General features: G+C 39.1%; 1 non-coding gene across 1 annotated transcript; it reads right to left on the bottom strand.

The window, feature by feature from the left end:
- Positions 1 to 6,533: 6,533 nt before the first annotated feature.
- Positions 6,534 to 6,640, bottom strand: LOC148874231 (small nucleolar RNA R71). The gene has a single exon (XR_016106121.1). It is a non-coding gene; the product is annotated as a small nucleolar RNA R71 (small nucleolar RNA).
- Positions 6,641 to 7,081: the final 441 nt, after the last annotated feature.

Consider the following 7,081-nt stretch of genomic DNA (forward strand, 5'->3'; position numbering starts at 1 on the left):
TCACTGAGTCTTTCAGTGAATTCGGCTGGGCCTTGTAATAAAGGCTGGGCCGAACCCATGTGGCTGGTGTGTAGATCAATGCTTGGGTCCCACGCCATACAAAGAAGCCCAACTGGGCAGCAGGTTGGAAACTAGTTAAACACTGAACACTTAATGAGCCAAAAGCCCATTTCAAACTGGGCTGATATGATCACCAGTTCATAGGGCGAATCTGAGATTAGTGTCAGTAAAAGGATTGGGTCTTTGACCTTATCCACTCTAAGAGACCAAATTCAAATTTGATTTGAATCTGGTAACCTCCTGATAAGATCAGGAGTTAACTAATTTAATCTGCAGATAGGATTAAGATTAACCTCTATCCAAATACTAATTTGGATTGGGATAACTCCCAAAATATGGAGAGGTTTCTTAATCAAGAAGAAAGAGGAGAAAACCCTAGCAGAAATATCAGATTTCGAACTATGGTGTTTGAGTAAGCAAGAAACACATCCTGCAATATGAGATTTGATTTCTCACAGACTCTAGAGAGAAGAGACAATTCTGCCCTCTTCGTCCCTGGACTTCTCCTCCTTCAGCCGCCGCCACTACCTATTGGAAGATTGGATCTTTGTAGCAACATGAAGTCAAGAAAGCAGTTCTTGACAATAGTCTTGCAAGAAAGACACTAGGATTTAGTGTTCAAGGTTTCCAGAGGGTTCTTGTGAAGAATCCAGTGTGTAGGATGCACCCTGCTGGTTCCGTTCCATCCACAGCTGTGTCATCTTCAGCAGGAGCGGATCTTGGTTACTTTTTGGGCGTGAACACCAACTTTAGGAGATATTATTTCTTTGGATCAGGTATAATCCTTCCTGTTTCCTTTTGGTTCAGATCTGGTTTGTTTATGGTTCAAGTAGGATCCTTGAATACAGTATTCTAAATTTAGGGAATATGATTCCCAGTTGGAAGAAGGTAGAAATTTTTTTTTGAAATTCGCCCTCCATTCCGCACCCTTCTTGGCATCCATTAGATGGATCCTACCATTCTTTCAGTGGTATCAGAGCCACAGGTTCGAATCTTGAACCAAAAGAAAATCAGATCTGATCTTGCGCAGATGAACAGAAAATGTTCTGCCAAGATCTGCGTAGATTGATTTCCTTTTTTTTTCAAGAAATGGTTTCTTGTTAAGGGCGTTTGATTTGAAATTAATTTTGTTAAATCCAAAAATTTATTTAGAATTGTAATTTATTTATTTTTTATTTAATGGACTGTTTGAACTTGGAGATCGTAGTGCAGATTTGGCGCAGATAGTCTATGCACCCTTTTTTCTTCCTTTTATTATTATTCGGTTTGTAAATATATATTTTTTTTATTTTTCTAGACTGAATGTATAGGATTTGATCAAGAATGTAATTAATTAATAGAAATAGGATTTCTATTTTTTATTTATTTTCTTGATTAAAGAAGAAGGAAGAAGATGGCGGCGTTGGAGATTTGTAGATGGAGAAATTGCATACTGCGATTTACAGTTTATGAAACTGTAACTTTTGTGATTGACCTCTGTTTTGCAGGTGGTACGAACAGTCCATATTTTTGATTTGTGATTGTCTAAAATAAAAAATTATTAATTTCAGATCTCTCTTGAATTAATTCTTGAATTGAAAATCAGTTTTGGACCTTTTCAGACTAGATTGGACCAAAATTGTTTGGACCGAATCTGAGAATCGAAGGGGGCTGTTTTTCAGTCCATATTTCTCACACTGATTATTCCAAATCTGATGTTCAATTACAGGGATTAATTCGGCCCACCTGTAAAGCCCAGTTTTAAAGGGATAAAACTGCAAAAGCCCATTGTTGTGAGAAAAACTGTATGGGCCAAACTGGTAACTGCAATTCAGCCCATACACCCAGTAAACATTAATTGTTAATGCTTTAAGTTTTAAATGGGCCATTCGATGGGCTTTACAACAGTTAATTGATTGGATCAATTCTTCCTTTACATGTGATGTTTGTATGTATGATGTGCTGCGACCATGGGCCATAAGCACTTGACCCATGTTAACTCGTTAGTGGCTCTTGTGCACACCATGGCTGAATGCACATCATTGCCATGGTGTCCCTTAAGGTCATTGGATGAACCCTCTCCACTTGGTGGGCTCCACAACCCTGAAAAGGGATGCCTACAGAACCCCTAGCCGATTGAGGCCCACCAGAAATATGGCTTTATGAAAGCCAGTGGGAGGGAGCCACTTTGGTTTGACCTAAATTAGAACTAGGGCATAATTTTGTTCCCTCCAAGAAAATATGAGTAAGTGTGATAGGGAGATCCATTTGATGGACTCTCTAAAGGCCTTCCGTCATTATCACAATGATGGGTCCATCAGTAATGAGGAAACACACCATAAAATTGGGCTATCCATTTGCTGTTGGATCTGTTAGAGTGTTTCATTAGAAGATAGAGGCGTCATAGACCGATGTGGGAGGGGCATCACCAAAAAATGGGAACTCTCTCATGGTACCTTGGCGTAACCTGAATATGATGGGTGTGCACTCACTGGACAGAAAGGTTTACTTGAAAACGGCTCTGAACCTTGTCTGACAGAGGCCAAAGGGAAACTCATCTGATGAGTGGATATGATCCGTCACAGAAAGGTGGTGGGGTTATGCAGTTGAAATAGTTGGCTTCACGCACCCTATGTGATTTCCCACATTTCCAGAGACATTGATGAACTTACAATTTATCTATATTTTATGAGGTTTTTGCATGAAATTTTATAATGGTTTAATTAAATTTTTGCCGTATTTTAGCTTGATTGCAAGAAAGATTTCAGGGGGAGCCAAATCAACAAAAAGAAGGCAAAAGCAAGAAAAGAAAACCCAAAAATTTATCAAGTTCAGCCCGGCCCAGCCATGAGAGCAAGAGAATTTCATTCGGCCCAAGAAGAGCAAGTGAAACTCTTTGGAAAATCCAAGGGAAGAAGCCTAGCTATGAGGAGAATTCGGCCCAGCAAGGAAGGCCCATTTTTAGCCCAAATAACAGCCTAGAGTGTAGCCCACATGAGCTCAAAAGCAAGCTAAGTTGTAGCCCAAATAGCAGCCCAAAGGGAGCTAGGGGCGGCAACTTCTAGGAGTTTCTTGAAGAGAAGGAGGGAGCACTCTAGAAGGTTCATGAGGGGTGTAATACACCCCATTCTAGAGGCTTCAAGAAGGGGCAAGAGCCCCTTGAAAAACTATATAAGGAGGCCTCTAGGAGGGGAGAAAGTGGTTCAATTGCTTGAGAGAAAGGCTCTCCCACTCTTAGAGGTTCAGCCACCTTGAGAGAAGAGAAGAGAAGAAGGCTAGGCGCAAGGAAGAAGAAGAAGAAGGGCTGAAGGAAGTTCAAGACAAGCAAGCTAGAAGAAGAAGGTGAGTTCGAATTGAGGGATTGTGATTCAAAGATTTTTTGTAATAAATCATTTGTAGTTTCATTCTCTTTTGATTTGAATTCAGTTTCTTAGTTATATGTTCTTTCTTCTTTCTCCTTGTTTCCATTCTTCCTTGATGTATTTCAACTTGTAAAATTTCAGTTCAGCAATCTAATTCTTTTTGATTCATTCAAATGATCATGCATTGTACTTGAAGTTTCTTGAATAAGGGTGTGATTGCAGATCAATTCGGCCAACTAACCTTCAAAACTCAGATCTGAATTCTCAGATCTGAGATTGCAAGATCTGAATTGCTTGAAAGAGAATTCAGATCTGCAAATTTCAGATTGGGCGAATTAATCTACAGCTTGGAATTCCTAGAGTGCTTGAGAGAGACTCTAGGAATTCAGATCTACTATTCAAGAACTGAATTGAGTGCAAGGTTAGAGATAACTTGCACAATTCAGTTGGTGATCAATTCAGATTTGAATTGATGCCTTAGAAGTGTTTGAAGAAATGCATGCATGGGGATTAGATTCTTGCTAGAGATAGAAGAACCGTCACTCATGCATAGGATGAACATGCGCTTGAGAGAGGCTGTTCATGACCTTGGGGTTTCACCAAACCAAGGCTCAATCATGATTCATTCGAATGATCCAAATTGATAGATTGCTGAATTCTGAGATTGACATTTACTGCTTACTCTTCTAACCTGAATTGAAGGCAATTGGACCAATGATTTAGATAGATTTTAATTTAGGATTTCTTAGCTTTCATTAGAGTTTTGATTTATTTGTTGATCAGATAAGAAATGTTCAATTTAGTATTGGTAATTGTTTCCTAAATCCTCGTGGGAACGATACTTCACTCACTACTTTATTACTTGAACGGCTAGTGCACTTGCTAGTGTCACAATGAGCCACACATCAAGTTTTTGGCGCCGTTGCCGGGGACTTAGAGAAACAATATTAGGAAACATTGAGCATTCTTAATCTGATCTCATTCAGCATTGCATTCATAGTTGGGTTAATTTGCTAACTTTTTCATTTCAGCTTGGACTGCAACTGCTGTACTACTGTAGTTATGTTTCTTCTTTCTTAAGTAGATTACTTTCTTTTTTTTTGGTTTCAGTTTCATTTTAATAAAGGCATATTTGATTTCTATTCAATCTTGATGTTGTTCCCTTCAAAAAGAAAAAAAAAAAAAAATTTTACATAAACATGAGTGTTGCAGATCTGAGTTGCATTCGGCACTCAGATCAGCAGATTTCAGATCTGCAACACTCAACCGAAAAGAGTTGCTTGTGTTTCAGATTTTATTATTCTTTTCTTTCATTACAAAAAGAAAAAAAAAAACAAATAAAAAAAAAAAAAGGGGGAGATATTTTGAACAACCAGAGGAGCAATTGAGAATTCGGATCAGAACTCAGATCTGAGTTCAGATCTGAATTCTGCTATTGCAGATCTGCAACAGTTCAGATCTGAGTTCCTCTGAACTCAGACCTGAACTGATGAAATTTTGAGGGGAATTGGGTGTCATCACCACCCCAATTCACCCTAGGGCACTTCTGCTATTCCCCAAAAACAATTTGGTAGCAATAACTGAAGGTAAGGCAATTGAGAATTCAGATCCAAACTCAGACTTGAGTTCAGATCTGAATTCTGCTGTTACAGATCTGCTCAGTTCAGATCTGAATTCCTCTGAACTCAGATCTGAACCGATGCAAGTTTGAGGTGAATTGGGTGCCATCACTACCCCAATCCACCCTAGGATACATCCAACCTGCCTCAAGGGTGAATGGATAGCAAGGAATGAGAGAAATTCAAATCTGAAATTCAGTTGATATGATGTGAGGACTGAACTGATACAGAGCATACTATGAATTCTGGGTGGACTGAATTCTTGGCTTTACCCACTTGTAACCGAGCTACATTAGCTAAGGAGGTGTATGTTTGGATTGAATAATTGTTATGCCTCAGATATTTAAGAAAAATTAGCACTTTCCAAGTATTTCTTTTAGCATTCAGATCTGTAGCAGGGCTGCTATAGTGCAACAGTTAGCAGACCTGATTTCAGATTTCTACAAAAGTTGTATGGGCCGAATAGCTTGCAATACCAAACATTGCAGACCCAATTTTCAGGTCTTAGCAAGTGTTTGATATGCATCAGCTATACAGGTTTGAGCTTCAATTGTAGAGTTTTTAACCCAAGCCTAACTCAGGACTGGTTTTAGTTTATTTCAGATCCTTTTAAATTTTTTTTTTTAGATCAGATCTGATTTCAGCCCTAAAGCATCACAGAATTGATTCCAACCTTAATGGATGTATATTGTAGTGTATACCAATGAGTGTGTATGAGATATCCAGCTCAGATCTGAATTATTATTTATTAATTTCTCTAGACTAACAATACCAAAGACTTGTAGATCTGAACTCAGATCTAAATTGGGTCTGAATTCAGATGTTGCAATCGATGGATGTAGATAAAGGAACCTTGAATAAGATGATTGGTTTAAATCTGCTTTTAGTATAATCGGCTTCATTTATTCATGATAGGATGTAGGTTTTGTATTCCAATACTTCACTTTACATTTTCAGTGTGATAGGATTAGTTATTTATTTTCTTTTGTGAATATTGGCATTTTTATTGCTTTGACTTTAACAGTTTATGACAAGCAGACCTGAACTGGAAGAGATCCTTTACGACCCAGAGATTGAACGGACTCTCCGTGTCCGTTTGAGAGTTGCTAAGCAAGTCAGACAAGAAGCACAAGAAATGGCTGAACAAAGAACTATGATGGATTATGCCAAGCCTACCCTCACCGGGACTGTCTCTAGCATTATCAGGCCAACTATTGCTGCCAATAACTTCGAAATTAAACCGGCCATAATCCAAATGATACAAAATACGGTTCAGTTTTGTGGTATGGCCCATGAGGATCCGAATGCCCATATTGCTAACTTCTTGGAAATCTGTGACACCTTCAAACACAATGGGGTAAGTGATGATGCCATCCGGCTGAGGTTATTCCCATTTTCTTTGAAGGATAAAGCCAAAGCTTGGTTGAACTCATTACCGGCAGGATCTATAGCCACATGGGACGAAATGGCCAGCCGTTTTCTCTCTAAATATTTTCCCCCTTCTAAAACTGCTAAAATGAGGAATGACATCACTACTTTTTTCCAGCAAGAGGGGGAATCTTTATATGAGTCATGGGAACGATACAAGGAGCTGTTAAGGAGAGTTCCTCACCATGGCCTCCCCATTTGGCTGCAAGTGCAGACTTTCTATAATGGTCTTACTGACTCAAATAAGACCATATTAGATGCTGCAGCCGGAGGATCCATAAATAATAAAACTCCTGAGGTTGCCCATGCACTTATTGAGGAAATGGCAGCCAACAATTATCAATGGCATTCGGAAAGGACTCAAACTAGGAAGCAGCAAGGCTTGCATAATGTTGACACTTATACAGCACTAGCTGCACAAATAGGAGCACTCAGTAAAAAAATAGATGAAATGCAGATAGCTGCCATGCATGTGCAGCCTCTTAATTGTGAATTGTGTGGGGGAGGCCACATCAGTACAGACTGCCAAGTTGGCAATCAGTTCAGACCATCTACTGAACAAGTTGACTATGTCAGCAATTCGTCAAGACAGCAGGGTTACCAGAGTCACCATACTTTTCATCCAGGATGGAG

Source organism: Nelumbo lutea, chromosome 1, assembly GCF_056320005.1.
Source record: "Nelumbo lutea isolate HS-2025 chromosome 1, American lotus-T2T, whole genome shotgun sequence".
Taxonomy (NCBI): Eukaryota; Viridiplantae; Streptophyta; class Magnoliopsida; order Proteales; family Nelumbonaceae; genus Nelumbo; species Nelumbo lutea.